At 35.4% G+C, this 17,173-nt stretch overlaps 1 protein-coding gene across 6 annotated transcripts in view; it reads left to right on the top strand.

Moving 5' to 3' along the window:
- The window catches only part of BMP5 (bone morphogenetic protein 5), a 118,329-nt gene that overhangs the window by 83,394 nt on the left and 17,762 nt on the right, over positions 1–17,173 (top strand). The window lies entirely within an intron of this gene.

Here is a 17,173-nt window from a genome sequence, read left to right as displayed (position 1 = left end):
AAAGTCTGCTTTCGTATCCATTTGTTGGTTATTCATTTTTTCATTTGTGCAACACAGAATGATTGAGTGCCTATATATGCAAGATGACATGTTAAAGGAGAAAAATAACATGGAAGACAGACTTATGTAGCTGGTTTTACAAAGCGTAAAGTGCCCTAAATGCTAAAAACGGTGATACAGTCAAGACACTCTAGGAAACCAGAAGAGAGATAGTTAAGTCCAAATGGAACAGAGCCAAAAGGACCATGGTCCAGGGGGCTTTTAAGCTAGGTGTGCTGGTAGGATTTCAAGGAACGGAAATGAGGAGGGAGGGAGTTGTGGGGGTATATGAAATAGTGATGAGAACGAGAGCAGAGAATTCATTCCTGGATGAGGAAACGATGAGAGTAAATGCATAGAATGGCAAAATGGCATGGTATAGTCTAGAGAGAGTCGATAGTCCAGAGTTGACCAGAACAACTTTGATGTATTAAATATGATTGCAGATGCTCTTAGCAAAGTGATTTGGAAACAAATCATGACAGGGACCTGAAATCTCACTTATGTATAATATATATTCTTGTAGCTTGATCACACATCATAAAAGAAGTAGACTTGCTGCTTTAATTAATCATAGCAATACCATCGTGATTACATGTTTGAATGAATATGTTTCATGAGGTCGTTGGATGCGTGTTTCTCATTCACAGTTGTACCCTCAGTACTTGGTACAATGTGGGTTGTAGGTGTTAAAGATGTCTTGAATGATCATTGAATGAGTTTGTGGTTCAAGAGGCTCTTACAGACCACCTGCCACTGAATATGTGACTCCTAAGAAGACATTTCAACCTGTAAAATTTTGGTGATTATTAACCAAACCGGTTTGGTGTAATACAGGAGCACAATTTTGTACCGCAAACCACAGTACAGTAGTTAAAATAGTTTCAATCATAAGGTGAGGAGAAAGTCAGTGATGTATATTATTAAATTTTGTTTATCCTACCCCTGCAAAGAAAAAATAGCAGAGAGACCTAAATATATTTTGGAAATCAAAAGACTGTTGAAATCAAAAGTAGCATTATGATTCCTCAGAGGACTTGTGGAAAATATGTCAGTTTGTGAAATACGCTTTTTAGAAATTTGACAAATGAACTGTCAAGGACTTGGCAGGAGAGTTTAATATCTTATTGACTTTTTTTCATGCAGAATAGATAATTCTCTGAGCTCTCTCTGTTTGTTTCAGCAAAACAAACTGAACATACGAGCAATCAAACAAAAAGGAAACATTACTGCTTCTTTAATGGCCAGATCTAGAAATTCCAGACAAGTGGTTCTATCCAATTGTGCGAAATCAGTTTCAGAATTCTCAAGTGCTCTCTCATGGTGCTTAATAAACCTTTATGATAAAATACTCTTTTTTTAATAGTAAATTAGTGGGCTTAGGTCTCTCATAATTTATTATGAGATTTTCCGTTCCCTAAGTTATAAAGATACATTAATTATCTGACTTATGCTCTTTATTAAAATTGCTAATAAATCTATGGTAATTATTATCCTTTATACATATCTGCACACAGAGGTTATTACACAGGGAGCAATTTAATATAGCTTTTAAGAGTTGGGGTTTTCTCCCCAAAGACTATAATTTTCCCATTGTTTGATGCTTTATATAGTTTAAAACTTCCAAGTAAATTAATTTTTTTTCAAACTTGGTTTTACAGAATAATTTAGAGACAGAAAAACAAAGATAGTATTTTTGAGTTCATTAGAATGTCTTTTTAAAAACCCTATGGTTTCAGACCTTTTAGGTTTGGCAATACTCAGAATAAATTTTGCCAATGACTTTTTCCCTTTCTATTCAAACCCACTTATACGTCAAGGAAAATTCAATCCGTATGTTTCTGATTCATTTGTATTCAAGTCGTCAAAATGTTGTTTTGTCAGAGTATTGTTTAACATCCAAGAAACATTATAAGGTTCTTTTTTTAATGACTGTAAAATCCATTTTTCTTCGAACAAAGTTGTGGCATAATTTCCAAGTGTCAAGGTAAAAATTCAGCCTTAAAGTCAGAGATTTCAAAGTTTCACTAAATTTTGTAGACAAATCAAGAAAAACAGATTCATAGGTATTAAACTATCAAATTAAATTCCATTATAACTGATGGCTAAATATAAGATAAATAAATTCATAGTTATTGCTGTAGATAACTTATAGTTTAGTTTTGATACTTAAGTAAGGAGGATAAATAAATAGAACAGATAGCCCGTTCTGGATATATAAAACCTAAGAAGAAATCATTAGGAAAACTAGATTCAGATCTTGACTCTGACATAATATGTTATATTTTAGCCATAGCATCAATATAGTGAGTGTAATAGTAATTACCTTAGAAGGACAGTGTGAGGTCGTATTGGATGATGGCACCTGGCACGTGGTAGGACAGGAATAAAATAAAGGTCTTTATGCAGAAGTAGGCTACAGAATGCACAGGGGCTTTTTACTTACTCCAGGTGGCACCGTTTAATTTAGGGTCAAATCTTTTATCATGGAGATTGTACAGACGATTTAAGGGAGTTTTAGATAAATTCACAAAGGATAGTCCATTGGAGAAAGGTAAGATTATGGATATATGTTCGTAAACTTTGAGTTGGTGGCACAGTGTACAGATGGTTGTGTTATTAGACTCATGTCTAATAGCTTTGGTTGATGCAATGATTATTTATAGGAAGCTTTTAAGTTTATTCTGATCTAGGGTATGAAGCCAATAGAAACGAACACTCAGAGATATGTGTCGTGATCAATTGGTTGCTTATATTGGTGAGATATTTATAAGTACCAAAGAATATCAAATTATTAGTACTTAATATGGTAGTTTGCTTGAATCCCATCCATTTTATTCCTAGAAAAAATAACAGTTATTTTGAGGGTAACTTATTCCATCAATGAACATAAGGGAAACAAGTTTCTTGTCACTCAATGGGGTTATAACCCCATAATTGATAATTGATGAAAGGCTGGCCTCCATTGCCATCAGAAAAATGTTCCAACCTAGAGAAGCCTCAGTATAAATTACTAGTATTTGACTTACTAGACCTATTAGCAAGCCTGATGAATCAAGATGACTTCTTACAAAGATTGCAGAATTACAGGCAGTATTTTAATATTCATAGAACGCAAGCCTAAAGAAATATTGATAGTCTTTGCTAAAGAGTGGGGCCCAGTAGTTCCTAATATATGTTGTGTTGATATTTATAGCAAATTACATAAAATCCCCACTATATAAATGACATTTCCTATAAAATAATCAGAAAATTGAAGAGACCTTATGAATTTATTGGAGGAACATCAGAGATGAGCTCCTTGAAAGTCAAGGAAACAAACCATTGCAACTGTTGCCCCCTTTGCAGATTATAACCCATGGTGGTCAGCAGCTGTATTTCCCAGATGTTGTAAAGGGGTAAAGTTATAGTTTGTTTTCTCCTTGTTGGTACACAAGAGTTTTGTCTGTTCCAGTTTTAGAAATTATACATATGGGAGCTTTTCTAAAAGCACCGACAATTTCATCCTCTTTTATTTTCACCAACATTATTGGGCAAACAAAGAAAAACTAATAAGAACTAAAAAAAACTTTAGTTATTAGTACAATTAAATTGACAGTAGCTGTTTTTAAACTTTTATTACCTAAGGTTTTGCCTTGTTCTCTACTCTTCAACTTGTAGGGTTTTTTGTTCTTTCCTAGAAACGGACAACTGCTACTTCTCCGTTCATGATAAGGAATGAGATTAATCATTTTTTTCTACAACCTTGAGGTGTTTTTTATTGCTATTGTTGCTTGCTATGTGCAGAGTAATTTAACATATGGATAAAAATTTTCTTCAAAGTTGCCATATCCTGTGATATCTTTTAAATATTCTGTGTTAAAAAAGTCAGATTTGGGGGCCAGCCTCACGGCCGAATGGTTAAGGTTCTGCATTCTCCTCTTTGGTGGACCAGGATCACGGGTTCGGATCCCAGGCGTGGACCTGCTCCACTCAGCAGCCATGCTGCGGAGGCATCTTACATGCAAAAAAATAGAGGAAGATTGGTACAGATGCTAGCTCAGGGCTAACCTTCCTCAAGTTAAAAAAAAAAAAAAGAGAAAGATTTGCAATGAATTTTAGCTCAGGGGGAATCATCCTCACACATACACAAAAAAAATCAGATTTTTCAAAAATTCCATGACATCTTTTGAATTACAGAATATATATTCATAATTAGAAAAATATATGTTCTAGTATCTAAAGGCCTCATGTCGTTATACATCTAAAAAATGTACAAGTTACTAACTTGATATTCTTTTACTTTTACTAAATGTGAGCATGTTTGTGTGCGAGAGATGAGTTCTTAACATAATATCTGCTTAAATTTAGTAAGTCCTGGAATCTTCTGCTTTTCAATGGAAGTATCTGGTTCAATAAGTTTGTTGTGTTATCCTTGGGATCCCTAAAACAGTCGTTTTTACCTCAGGGGGAAAATCTCCAAATTAAGCCCCTGTGTTGTCAGATGACTATTTATCTGCGCCAAGGGTCAGCTGATCTATGTGGCTGGTTAATCTGACTATCAGCTGGCACAGTGCTAATAAGTAGCAGAAGAAATGCAGAGATCAAGGGTGATATTTTTCTTTTTGTCCTGCTGTTTTGACTACAGTTTCTCATTCTTATTTATCTAAGTTCAAAAAGTTGAATTATGTCCACTTATCTGAGGATCTTTCAAACATTTTAAGATTTGATAATGTTCTCTTCCCTTATCTGAACTTTATCTTATAAAGCAATTAAGTCATTTTTGTTCATAAAACCATATGGGTCCCTTTTGCTGAATTTATGGTGATAACAATTGGTTTCAAATAAATAAATGAGGGAGTCTCCTCATCCAAGAAACTGCAAGATTCACATATTTTGCTGAATGTTCAGAAAGGAAGAAGGAACGTGTCCTCCTACGATTTGTTCTAGGTAAATATTAGTATAAATGAAAAAGTCCTTTAAGTGCCTAATGTTAAGGGAAATTGGAAAACTGAGAGTACTTGCTTGATGTTTGGATGAATATTTAAGGATAAGTTAGGAGGATAGTTGAAGAGTAGTTGTCTTCAAATATTTAAATAAATAAAATGAATATGTAAAATTGAACTTTTCCCCATCGTCCAGAAATTAAATCAATGAGCAAAAAGGGCAGATTTAAGACACAAGGAAAAAACTGCCTAAGAAATGGATGTTAATGGCTGTGTTTGTCCTCTGAGGGAATGAGCTACAAGTGACTGGAAGAATTCGCAAGGTATTTGACCTTTTTTCTAGGCATTATTATATTGCATGGATAATTTCTCTGGTAATTATAACTTATAAGCATGTATTTACACTGTAAGCATTATACATATATAAATATTATACTCAGAGAGGGTACGGTGAATAGAGATAACCCATTTTAAAGGAACCTGGTATTAAATAGTTATATTCAACCCAAAACTCAAGATATATAAAATCAGAGGTATAGAAACTGGTAAAGAGAAGCAAGAAATGTTAGACATCCCATGAATTTTCTTCTGGGGTAAGTGTGTGTGGGTGTGTGTCGAGGAGGAATATTCAGGCATAAACACGTTCTCAAGCAATCTTGTGAGGGATCAGACAGAAGTTCATAGCTGAAAATCTATATTTATTAAGGTTTCCAGAGAGCTCTTGTTACAGGGTTTAGTAGGATTATATTTTCTTTTACTTTCAGTGCCATGGTAAGTTTTTCAGTATCATAACAAAACATAAAACTTAGACATTTTAGAGTGGCTTCTGTTTCTATCATATTTCTATAGAATTTCAAAGACATTAAAACACAAGTTAATTTATGGCAATGCATTAGTTTATAAAAAACATTTTTTGTATGAATCAAGCCATGGAGAGGTATTTAAAAGATGTCTAAAAGAAACAATTGCATTGGTTCTATTACGTGAATGATTCAGAAAAGTTTCCATTGAGATGAATTCCGGTATCTTTATGGTAAAAATGACTGGATTTCTACTGAAAATAAATATGACATAGATTTCCTTTGGGGTTTAAAATCAGCATTTGTTAATTTTCCAAGCCCATGTAAGCTGTGACCTATGGGTTTTCTAACTCGTGTAATGTCTTAAAGCACATCAGAGGACATAAATCTTTCCTGTATGCTTTAGATTTTTGCCATTTTCCCACTGCATAAAAATGAGCAAAATCATCAATATGCCTTTCATGGCTGGAGTAGCTAAATGTAAATCTTGGAATACTGTTAAATTTCTACTTTGTCCATCTCAAGATCTTATTAATTCTCTTACTAGTCATATAAGATTCTTTTTAACTATACTTCATGTAATTTCAAACTCACTCTATTTATCAAAACTTATTTTCTGTCCATACAAATATCTGCTTTTTTATGCCCTGATTTTGGCTTTTTACCAACATCGATTATTCTTCCATGCTAATATTTCATATGTTTTAATTCTTCACGATTAATCCAAGTTTTACTTCTCAAGCACATCTTTAGTTCATTTTTAATGTCTTAAAATCATGTATTTGCTATGATGTTCAATCAAAATAATATTAATTAGTGGAAACTAACATTGACTGAGAACTTACTAAATGCAGGTATATTGCTGACCTCTTTAAATGGAATGTCAACTTTAGCTTCGCTATTATCATCCCATTTTGTACATGAGGAAACGGCCTTAGAAGATTTAAAAATCTTCCCATGAAACTAAAAATGATTTGTTTCAGAGCCAGTTCTTATGTACTATGACTCTCACAAATGAATTTTGTTTAAATTTCAACTGAAAAAAACACAAATGTATTTTTATCATTTCCAAATAAAACAATGCTGTTAATAATGATTGTTTGGGACAAAATTGAATTTTCTGTTGGGTTTGTTGAGAATTACCTTTAAGTTTGTATATTTTCTGTCTGGAATTTAATTGGGATCTAGCCCACAAAAAGTAACAGCATTTTTATCATATTTTTTGTTTTCTAAATCTAACTACTTCAATATTTTTTTAGCCCCTGCACGATTATAGCTAATTTGATAAATTCATAATTTGAAATGAAGAAAAAGTAACTTTTCTGCTGCCAGTGATTCACTTCAACATGTGATTAAATTTAGCCAAATTTAATTTCTTTATTTTGAATTTGATAATGAACTTCCCCTTTCTTTTGTGCCCTATGTCACGCACTAATGTATTTTGATAGGCTCTCCTCCCTTCTCTGCTTTACTCTCCCTTAATCCATACACGCCATCACGGAGTCCTCATCTCTACCTCCTTCACTGCCCTTTTTGTGTGTCAACGGGGCTCAAGTTTGTAGTTTAAACTCGGGTGTAGTGAACTCACCCTGAGGCCAGTTAAGTGTGCAGTTTCCAAAATTTATTAATTTATTGTTTTGCAACCCATCAGTATCAAATCACTTCTTTCTCTCATCTTACCATCCCACCTCCCAGCATCAAAGATGATAGTGAATGGATGTTATTCCAACCCTAAAGAGGTCTTGAACTACTGGAATTGTGTTTTGGGGGACAACACATTAGTGTAATTTTTTTCCAAAAAATTGAAAAGAAAAATCTCTGGCAATAAAATATGTTTTTAATTTGTCAATGTGCTTGCCTTTGTTTTTTTTCACCATAAGCAGAGCTTAATTGGGTGAACCATGACTGCTTTTCTAAAAACTTTGTATTTTGAACAACGGCTTGAATGTAATTTACAGATCCTTTAGTTCTGTTGAAAATGAAGAGTCCCGATTCTGATTTCAAGATCTGTATCTATTTTTGAGCTCTATATTTTTCTCTGATCAGTACTCTGAAATGGGCCTCTCATAGCCTAGTCTAGTCTTATATAATGATTAGTAGAAAGAAATAATTTTTCTTTATGAATAGATGTTGATTACAGAATATATTCAGTAATAAATTGAAAAACTTGAATTTGCTGTTTTACCATGACCATTATATATACAACGTTTTAAAGGCAATTTTCTATGTTTTAATTTATGGTATGTTTATATTTGAATGAGAGCCATATGGTAAACATAATTTGCTTATCCAAATTTTAGCATCACAACTCAAAAACATACATGAAAAAGAGTTTTGAAATCAATGATTTAAAGTAAGCGGAGACAAACGGGAGTTAGTCTTGCTTCATTATCTGGTGAAAGATGTATTTTTAACATTTTTTAGATTTCCCTTAATGAAAAGGGATAAGAAAGTGTTTGGCTACATCTGTATTTCTGTTTTCGATTTTCTCTAATTCAGAACAGCAACCATGGTGCACCAATCTTGCCAAACAAACGCCAATGTCAGCAACAGATTCCAGTTTTTGTTGTTTGTTAAATTCTCTATTCTAGGCTCTAACTCTGCTTTAACTAATGATCTGAGGGGTAAATATTTTCATGGTAATACTGATTGAGGGCCATGAAAACTATGAGATTCTCCTTATTCTCATCAGGCACCAGATTTAACTCTGTCTTTCCCATTGCTCTTTCCACTGTGAGTTTAACTTATTGCTGGTAAACATTTCCAAAGACCTATTGTAAAAATAACAACAGTGCTGGTTTTGCATCGTGAGCTGAGAGCACAGTGGAAAGCAGAGAGAATCTTTAGTTAGTATCAGGTATGATCAATCACTTGGTTCTGTGCTGCTGAATTAAACCTGGGCACACCTGGTGTAAGCTCACGGGGATAGAAAATCAAAAAAGAAACAAAATCATTTAACAACCAAAGCCAGTAGTATGCATTGCCATTGGCGATCAAAATTTGAAATTACAGGTAAAATGCTTTGATAGAGAAATTACGTATTCCAGCTCCTTAAAAATGCCTACTAATTTCTCTGTATTGTGACAAATTTCCATTTGAATGGAATAGAAATCAGGGAAATCACCTGCCCTTCCGTGGCTGGTAAGGAATGTTGAGTCCATATCTTCCCACTTGGTAAGGAATGTCTGATCTTGACCTTAACAAAACAAGCAACTGTAACATTGTTCTTGACAGACACAGTGTGTGTGTCCCTGGCAGATGTGTGAGCTGATGATTTTCCTCCAGTCTTCTCAAGGTGGAAAGCAGAGACCCAAGATGAAAGCAGCAGCCGTAACCAATCCCAACAAAGGGGAACACTGTGCACTTAGATGAATAGCATACAACCTTAGGGTTGGCAGGGCGAGTTAAAAATCTGACCCTTCTCTGAGCCTTGTTTTATTCATTTAAAAATGTAACCATTGTCTTGTTGTGAGGAGTAAATAGACGATGCGTGTAATCAACTGGTAAAATACTTGGCTTCGATAGACGGCAGCTGTTGCTTCTGTCTTACCTTCAAAAGTATTGAGTTGGCTACCCTTCTCAATTCTCAATTTCCCTGATCGTTTTGAAAGTCATGCTTGTTATTGCTTTTGAGCACCAGCTACATTTGTATGTGGAGGTAGTCACATGATTTTTCTCTGAAGTAATGCAACTCATACGAATATGAAAGTTCTACTTGTGCTATGAGATCCAATGATGCTGCTGAGTCAGATTGACCAAAAGGTAAACACTTTTGGAAACCAGCTGTTATTTTGCATGTAGACAGCTCAGAAGGATGCTTTTGTTCTGGGGGCCACTGTGGCTCATGGTGATGTGAGATCTCACCTTGTGACTGGTGCCTTACATGGGGCAGGCCGGTTTATGTTCTTGATACAGCCAGAGACGGGAGAAACTGCTGAAGAAAAGTTCTGCATCTCTTCACGCAGAGGAATGTTTTGTGATCCAACTTTCATACATGAAAGAAAGAATTAAGTCCTAAATGTCTTAACTCAGTTTTTGAGGGGGCAAAAATAGACACTTATCGTGGTACATATATTAGGTATCTCAGTACCAGTGCCTCATTGCATATTTTGGAAAATACCTTTTCTTCTCTTCACTCTTTCTTTTTGTTAGGTGTCAAAATAATGTCTTCCATTTTGGTGGTATGGATTAATCTAAAGATTCTGGAAGTAGCTTGTGATCATTTCACACTTTCATGTATCAAACTGAATGGAAAGGTCAAACATTTAATGAACCATGCTTTTCCGTATGATAAAAATTCTTTTGAATAATATATCATATAAGCTGGTAAAAAAGAATGTTTCCTTTAGACACTCATAAATTTCCCAAGTAACTGCATTAAGTTCTTTTCAAAGACCACTTTCATCCACGATAGATAAAATGCCGAGTAAGAAATTAAATTAATTTCACTGCCATCAAACAAACTAAAACAGGTTTGAAGTCAAAAAGCTTTCTTCACTGACAGCTTAACACATAGAAATAGTTTTTAAAGGCTTTTTTGTTGATTTCTGCTGAAACTCTGCTTCCTTCTAGTTTTACTTAAATTTCCTATGATTTTAAAGGAAAGAATTGTATGTGTATGTATAGTTTTTTATTTTAAACTGTCACATAATAACTGGAAAAAAGTTAAAAATAATCCACTCTTTCCATAGTTTTGTGAAAAGAATGTTTCTGCTTTCTTAAAATAAATGAGGGATGTAAGACCAACTGCTAACCAGTCTTTTAGGGGCATGTGACAGATGATGTCTGAAAAGCTCGTAGGGTCTCAGGGGAAAGGCGCTATATATAAAGAGAAGAGCTATTAAAACGCAAGTGCTGATGTGAAGGTAAACTACAATTCTTAGTTTGTGATTCATGTTTCCACTAGCTGCAAAGAGGTCCCAAGCAAAAAGCATGTGCTGGGCTTGTCACGCCTGAGCCTCCTCATTTCAGACTGATGTCCCATGGAAGGAGACATCGTTTTCCATCACCTCAGTCCCACCCTCAGTGCAATAAAACATTTGAGCGTTCTGGACAGTTTCCATAACTAGGCACAAACCTCTGGCCCTGATCCTTTATGGTTCTCGGCCTTTCTTTCCCCAGGCCCTCCTTCCTGGAGTCTCATGATCTCCAGATCTCAACTGTATGCTTTTCCCCCCGTCATGCCTTGAGTCATCATGCCAATTTTTCTGACCAAATGTCCAATTTTTGAATCCCTACCGCTTTCTCAAACTGCGGGCATTACAGTCCCTTCCGCAAACTTTTTATAAGGAATTTCAACTCTTTTAAAAATCTCTTCCTCCTTTAAATTTCTCTACCCCTCACACACCCTGATCATAGAGGAAAATGAATTTCTTCTACTGTTGTGTTACTGGGAATTGTAACCACATTTCTTGTCTGCAGATAATTCCCAACTCACGATTCATGTCAGTGCATCAGGATACGGTTCCCAATGGCCCTCCCTGGATTTCATACGTCCAATGTGTCTTTTCCTCTTTATTACCAGCCACAGAGTCTTACCTGTATCCACATATATTATTACATTTGTCCCTTCTTTTGTTTTTGACACTTTTTAATACTGAGTGTATAATTGTGAATATAATATAAAACAAAGTGGATATTTTACATTTACTCTTTTGTCAGTGTAAAGAAGAGACTAGAAAGATCTAGCAAAGGCATTGTAGGAAGAGCCTGGATTCTTAAACAAAATCCCAGAATTGCTATGAAGAATCACTCAAAAATTTTACTACCTAGAACTCAAGTTCAAAATATTTTTTTTCAAATACTACTTAATTGTGAGTTTCCAGTGTGACCGAAATAGTTTAAAATCTCAGCTTTTCCTTGTTTTTGTTTGTGATTATAAGGCAAGGTAAACCATCTTAAAAATTTCACAAAGTTCTGAGCATGAATGTAACATGCTGTTTGTGATATTTCAAATCCATGTGCTTATATCTCACAATAGATCTGTGCTTTTACTATAAAACTAGAAACTGTGCAAAGTTTTCATCAAATTATAACAGAATTTAAATTTACAGCTAGATTACAGTACACTTAATTTAATGTTGCACTGATTTAAAATGTATGTGGAACTTAAGTAGACAGAATTTTGTCTTCCCCACATTCCTTAAAATCTGATATAAAAATGATTTAGCCTGTATGCTGGGTAGAGAATTCTGCACATTTTAAATCATCTGTTTCTAAAAAGGGTAAAATTCCAGTATAATTTAGAGTCACAGAAACTATAATTTAAGAGCACCAGAATCAAATTTAATCACAGATTGAAAATAAGCGAAGATCAGGAGGGTATGTGAACGAGCAACAGTGCACTGATTTTCCTATGAAATAGTCTGTAAAAGATGCTGCAAGAGACTGTTTTGAAATGAAGGAAAGGTAATTTGTGCACAAGTTCCATCACAGGTGTTTTGGGTTAAGCAGTCAATTACTGTGGGTTTATAGGAGAAAAAAACAAACTGGAATTTATGCTAACATCTTAGAGATATCAACGTTTAGACTCTGATAAATCCTCAAATGAATGTTTTTCAAACTGTGTATTCTGGAGGGAAACTAAATGCTCATATTTGGAACCACTTATCCTTATAACATCAACATGTCTCTAAAGAGCTGTTTTATGTCAGAGTCTCCTTTAATAACCCTGTTTTTAAAGAAATAAACATTTTGAAAGTCACATTTTCCAAAAAGAATGGTCTGAAATACAAAACCAGTGAGTTGGGATGGATCTTTGGTTTGCCAGCCTACCTTCTCTATGAGCCTAAATTTGAAATAGTCAGTTGTGTCCTAGGCAGATGTGAAGACAATCCCCTGACCCCAGGGCTTACACACAGTCATGAGGGTAAGAAGATCAGATCTAGAGCTAGAAGTCTTCAACCTCCATCCTCAGTCACGGCAAAATTCAGTAGGTTAGAGCCCCAGCCTCACGCAGTTCCCTCTAGATTTCTGTGTGAGAAGGATAATCATCTCTTTAGAAGATATCATCCTAACCCTGTCTTAATTCACTCTGCAGTTAGTAAAACTGAGAAATAATATGCCCATATATTTGCTTCTTAAATTGTTTCTTTTCCCTCAGTATCTGTACCATAATTTTGAGATAAAAACAAGATGGCTAAGGAATGAATAGTTCTAACACACTTTCATATGCAAAGAGTTAATAGGTATTCTTTTCGTAAATGCAGAGGACAGTACCTCTGCCAATACCAAACTCTGGACTCCTATGTTTGTTCTCATTATCCCTTTCATTTTATAATCCAAGAATTCTATGACATACAAACCTGTCATAACTGAACGCAAACAATGCTTTTTTGGGTCTAGCTGCCGTCAGTGAAATCACTAGAATGTTGGTGTATCCTTCAAAGAACCTTTCCTAACTCCTCTACCCTCCCATTTGTATGGGAGAGCCCAAGTGTATTTAAGCTTGAATAGTTCCCAACAACTAGCTTCTTCTCCCTCTCTTGTTATCTCTTCACCCATTTAGTGAACCATTTCTGTTCCCCCTTACTAATGTACAACCTTAGGCCATGGATATCATGCAAAGGAATTGTTCTCTTACTCTAGGGGCCACTTTATTCCATCACTAGCACTGCCTTTCACTTTGGTACAGTTGTTGGTGCACTTTAAAACTCCCAATGGCATCAGATTGCTGCTCTGCTCACCTTTGAGCTGCTACCACTCTCTGAAGCTAATGCTGATGCTGGTACAGGAGATAATCTTGGACTTATGTTGTGTTGCTGTCATTCTGTACCATTGTGGAGCTGTGCAGAAGCCATTCTTCTGAAGCAGAAAGAATCTTTTTCTACCGCTTGGTCACACTGTTAACCAAGTTCCAAAGGAGTGCTACCTTGCCCTCCCAGTATTTTACAGGGACTTTGGATAAAAACAGTTCTATTAGATTTTCTTGAACCCTTTTGTTGTTTAGGAGTTAGTCGTGCAAACTTTGGAGCTGTGCCGAAGGAACTCTTAGTTACAGACTCCAAATCATGGCTTCCTTATACTCACTGGGACATTGTTCTGAATCTATGAATCTATGAATCCTTTCCCTTAGGATGAGTTCTTTGAAAACCATGAATTCGCTCCATACTCATTCAAATACATGCCTGATGAGTTAAACCTACAACATACTAGCTATGCCTGGACATGTCTGAATCCTAATGTGACTAAGCTTGGGCTCAAGTTGGTGTCCTTATCACCCTTTTAATACTTTTTTCATTTTCACTGTATATCCAGTACTGTATCTTTATATACTATCCCTTTATCATTCTATATTTTTTTAACTAGAAATCAAAAATAAGGATCAGTTTTGGAAAATGAATCCATGGAGATACATACCCCCACATAGCTTTCCTAAATCAAAATGTTTTAGGTAGGCTTCTTTATTTATATATTTGTAATATCTAAAACATTCTGTGCATTTAATAATAAAATTCAACACATTCAAATAAATTTATCAAAGATTCACTATTTTCAATGCATGCGGATAGTCTGGGTTCCCATTAGCACTTCTAACAAAAACAAGTGTTGAGCCATTCAAAAGGTTTAGGCAACATAATCAGTGTAGGTATGTTGTGCCTGAAGGAGTGGGTCAAATAGTTAATGCTTCTATGGTGTAGCTCAAGACCAAGGGTAACTGAGCAAGCATTAACCTATGGAATCTTAATGGTCACCTCATTGCTGAAGTAAAAAGGAAACCAAGAGGAAACTTAATAATATCAAAAGTTATTTTAAAGGGAGTTCACGTTGGTTAGAAGGGTCCTTTGCTTCACACACAATATCCGCCTTTGTAAAGCCCAAGAAACCCATATTTGTAACATACACACATCTTTACGGTTTTCAGGACATAAATCTTTAGAGCAGTATTATTTCTCCACAGATAAAAATTAAAACATTGAAAGTCTTTAGAATAATAATAAAAGAAACTCTTTTGCAAACCAAAGGGAACTTGGAACTTTATGTAAGTGCGTATTTAACTATAAAAAGTTCAGTGTGTCGTAATGAATGGAAAACCGATTTCGCTGTAGTATTCCATTTGTGAGCATTTTGCAGCAACCTATTTCAGTATTAGAAAGATCATATATTAAAAACGATTTCTGCAATCATCAATGTGTACAAGTAAAAATTTAGTTTCTGTTAAATTAACACTTCATTAAAAAATCAAAATAAAAGCTCAACAAATACTTTTTATGTTGTACTCCAAGACAGAAAAAAACACAAAAATTGGAAGAACAGATTGCCAGTTATTCTACTCCATAACAGTTAAGTTTCTCAGTTCTTTTTTTTTTTTTTTTTCTTTTGCTGAGCTCTCTGTCACTGGAAACATCTTAAACCAATTTCAAGTGCTACACCTGAATAAACATGTTGTAAGAGTGTTTATGTATTGAAGTGGGTCAGTTCAAGGTATGGTATTTGGCTGGAACTTCTAATTTCTCTTTTTACAGCAAAAGGGCTGCCAGAAGGAGGAAGTCTGAGCTGAATTAATACATTTGTTACAGTGGAAGTAGAATGGAAACTGCTCTGACCACAAATCAAACTGCCTCTTTCATTTATGCCAGTGATAGAGTTTTTCTAAGAAATATAGACTCTGGCATAGAGCCACCGTAAGTTTGCATTTGCAAGAGAAACCTATATGCTTATTTGTTTAAGCTTGGCTGCTTGGATTATTTGTAAGTTCTTTCTTTGGTAGGCCTGAGTGGAGGGGCATTTGTGAGGCAGATAGACATTTTACTAGTTGTAGGAATCGAACAAGTTTTCCCGATATATTGTAGAACAGTTGGGATGCTGACGCTGCCTGCATTGGTGCACGCTCTTTTTTTTTTCTTTTTTTCTTTAACCAATACCTCCACATTTAAAGGACCTCTGTGTCCCTCCCAACAGCTGCACAACCTCACATGACACGGTCTCATTTTCTGACGGTAGACGGTCTCTGCACAATACAAGTATACACAAAAGTGTTTATGCTGCCAAAATAAATTTTGTTAAGAGCAAGAGTTTATTTGCGAAAATGCCATTGATGCTGTTTCAGGGACTTGCTTTCCTTTTCTTTCTTCTAAGGTGAGTCAGGTCTTATAATGGACTGAGGTTGCTCCACAGTCTTTACTGAATAAATATTTTAAGAAAACATGCACATCTCTCAGGGGGCAAGGCAGAGTCAATCATGCACATATTTCAAACCACATTATATGGTTCTCTTAAAAGATCGGTAACTTCTGTATCTAGAGTAGAAATTTTGCATGAGTTTTGAGTAATTCTCAACTAAATTTACAACTGAAGGTTACATAGTTCATCCTGTGGGTGATTTTCATGGAACCAAATATCAGCCAATGGTTTTCTTTATATATAGATGCATAAATATTTTTTTAAATTGTCAGCGATAGTTATTTGAAATTAGAAGAGCATAACAAGCGTGAATTGTAAAAAGGAGAAATAGTAATACCTAACTCCTAGGGTGTTTGTGGACTCAAAGTCAATAGTGCATGGAAGATACAGAAAAATGCCTAGCGCGTACATAGCAAGCGCTCCAAACGTATTTGGCATTATTATAAATGTTATTATTGCTACTCCAATGGGAGAGAGACTTTATAGACATCTACTTCAGTGTCTAGAACACCTTGCCTTCTAACTTGCTCGTGTGCAGGCCCCCGCTGCACTCCTTCTCTGATACACAACCACACCGATAGGCTCAGAAGGGTCTGGGATGCAGCTGGGTTTAGAGACAGTCTCTGAGATCACCTGGAATGTTTCTCCTTTCTGAGGGTCTCCTGGCTTGCTTTGCATCTTCTGAAATCCTTTCAGTAAACGTTCAGGTGTGTGTGTCGAAACTCAGAGGAGTAGGAATTCTGAAATTTCCGTGTTTACTTCAAAATAGTTCACAATGAGAAAGAACTGGAGCTTAGAGCAGAACTCCATCCCCAGCAGAGGCTTCTAGAATGATCTGTGAAGAGCTTTAAGTAGAGCATAACTTTGTAAAGTTTACTGGGCACAGGCCAGAGGTGAAGGGGGAAGGCTAGCAGCACTAATTAACACTTGAAAGGCTTGAAATAAGCTGGAGAAAACAGAAAGGCCCAGCCAGCCACTCAGTTTTTATCACTTAGAGGAAAATTCTGGGGCATTGAATGCAGAAGAGCCCATGGCTTGTATTTTCGAAATTGTTATTTAATGTGGACATTCCATTTATAATATGTAAATGTATTCCATTTATAATGTAAACATTTCCATTTATAATAGTGCTGACTTCCAGGTCTGAAGTATCAGTTAGTGAAGGCAGCTCGAGGGTGTTCTGTGGTGGACAAACGATGCAAAATGAAAAACAAGCATGGATAATTATCTGCAATAGTAAACTTTCAATGTTTATAAGAATCTTTGGCCTGAAAAGAAAACATTCTG

This window comes from Equus caballus, chromosome 20 (genome assembly GCF_041296265.1).
Source record: "Equus caballus isolate H_3958 breed thoroughbred chromosome 20, TB-T2T, whole genome shotgun sequence".
NCBI classification, from domain to species: Eukaryota; Metazoa; Chordata; class Mammalia; order Perissodactyla; family Equidae; genus Equus; species Equus caballus.
This window is presented reverse-complemented; position numbering and strand designations above follow the sequence as displayed.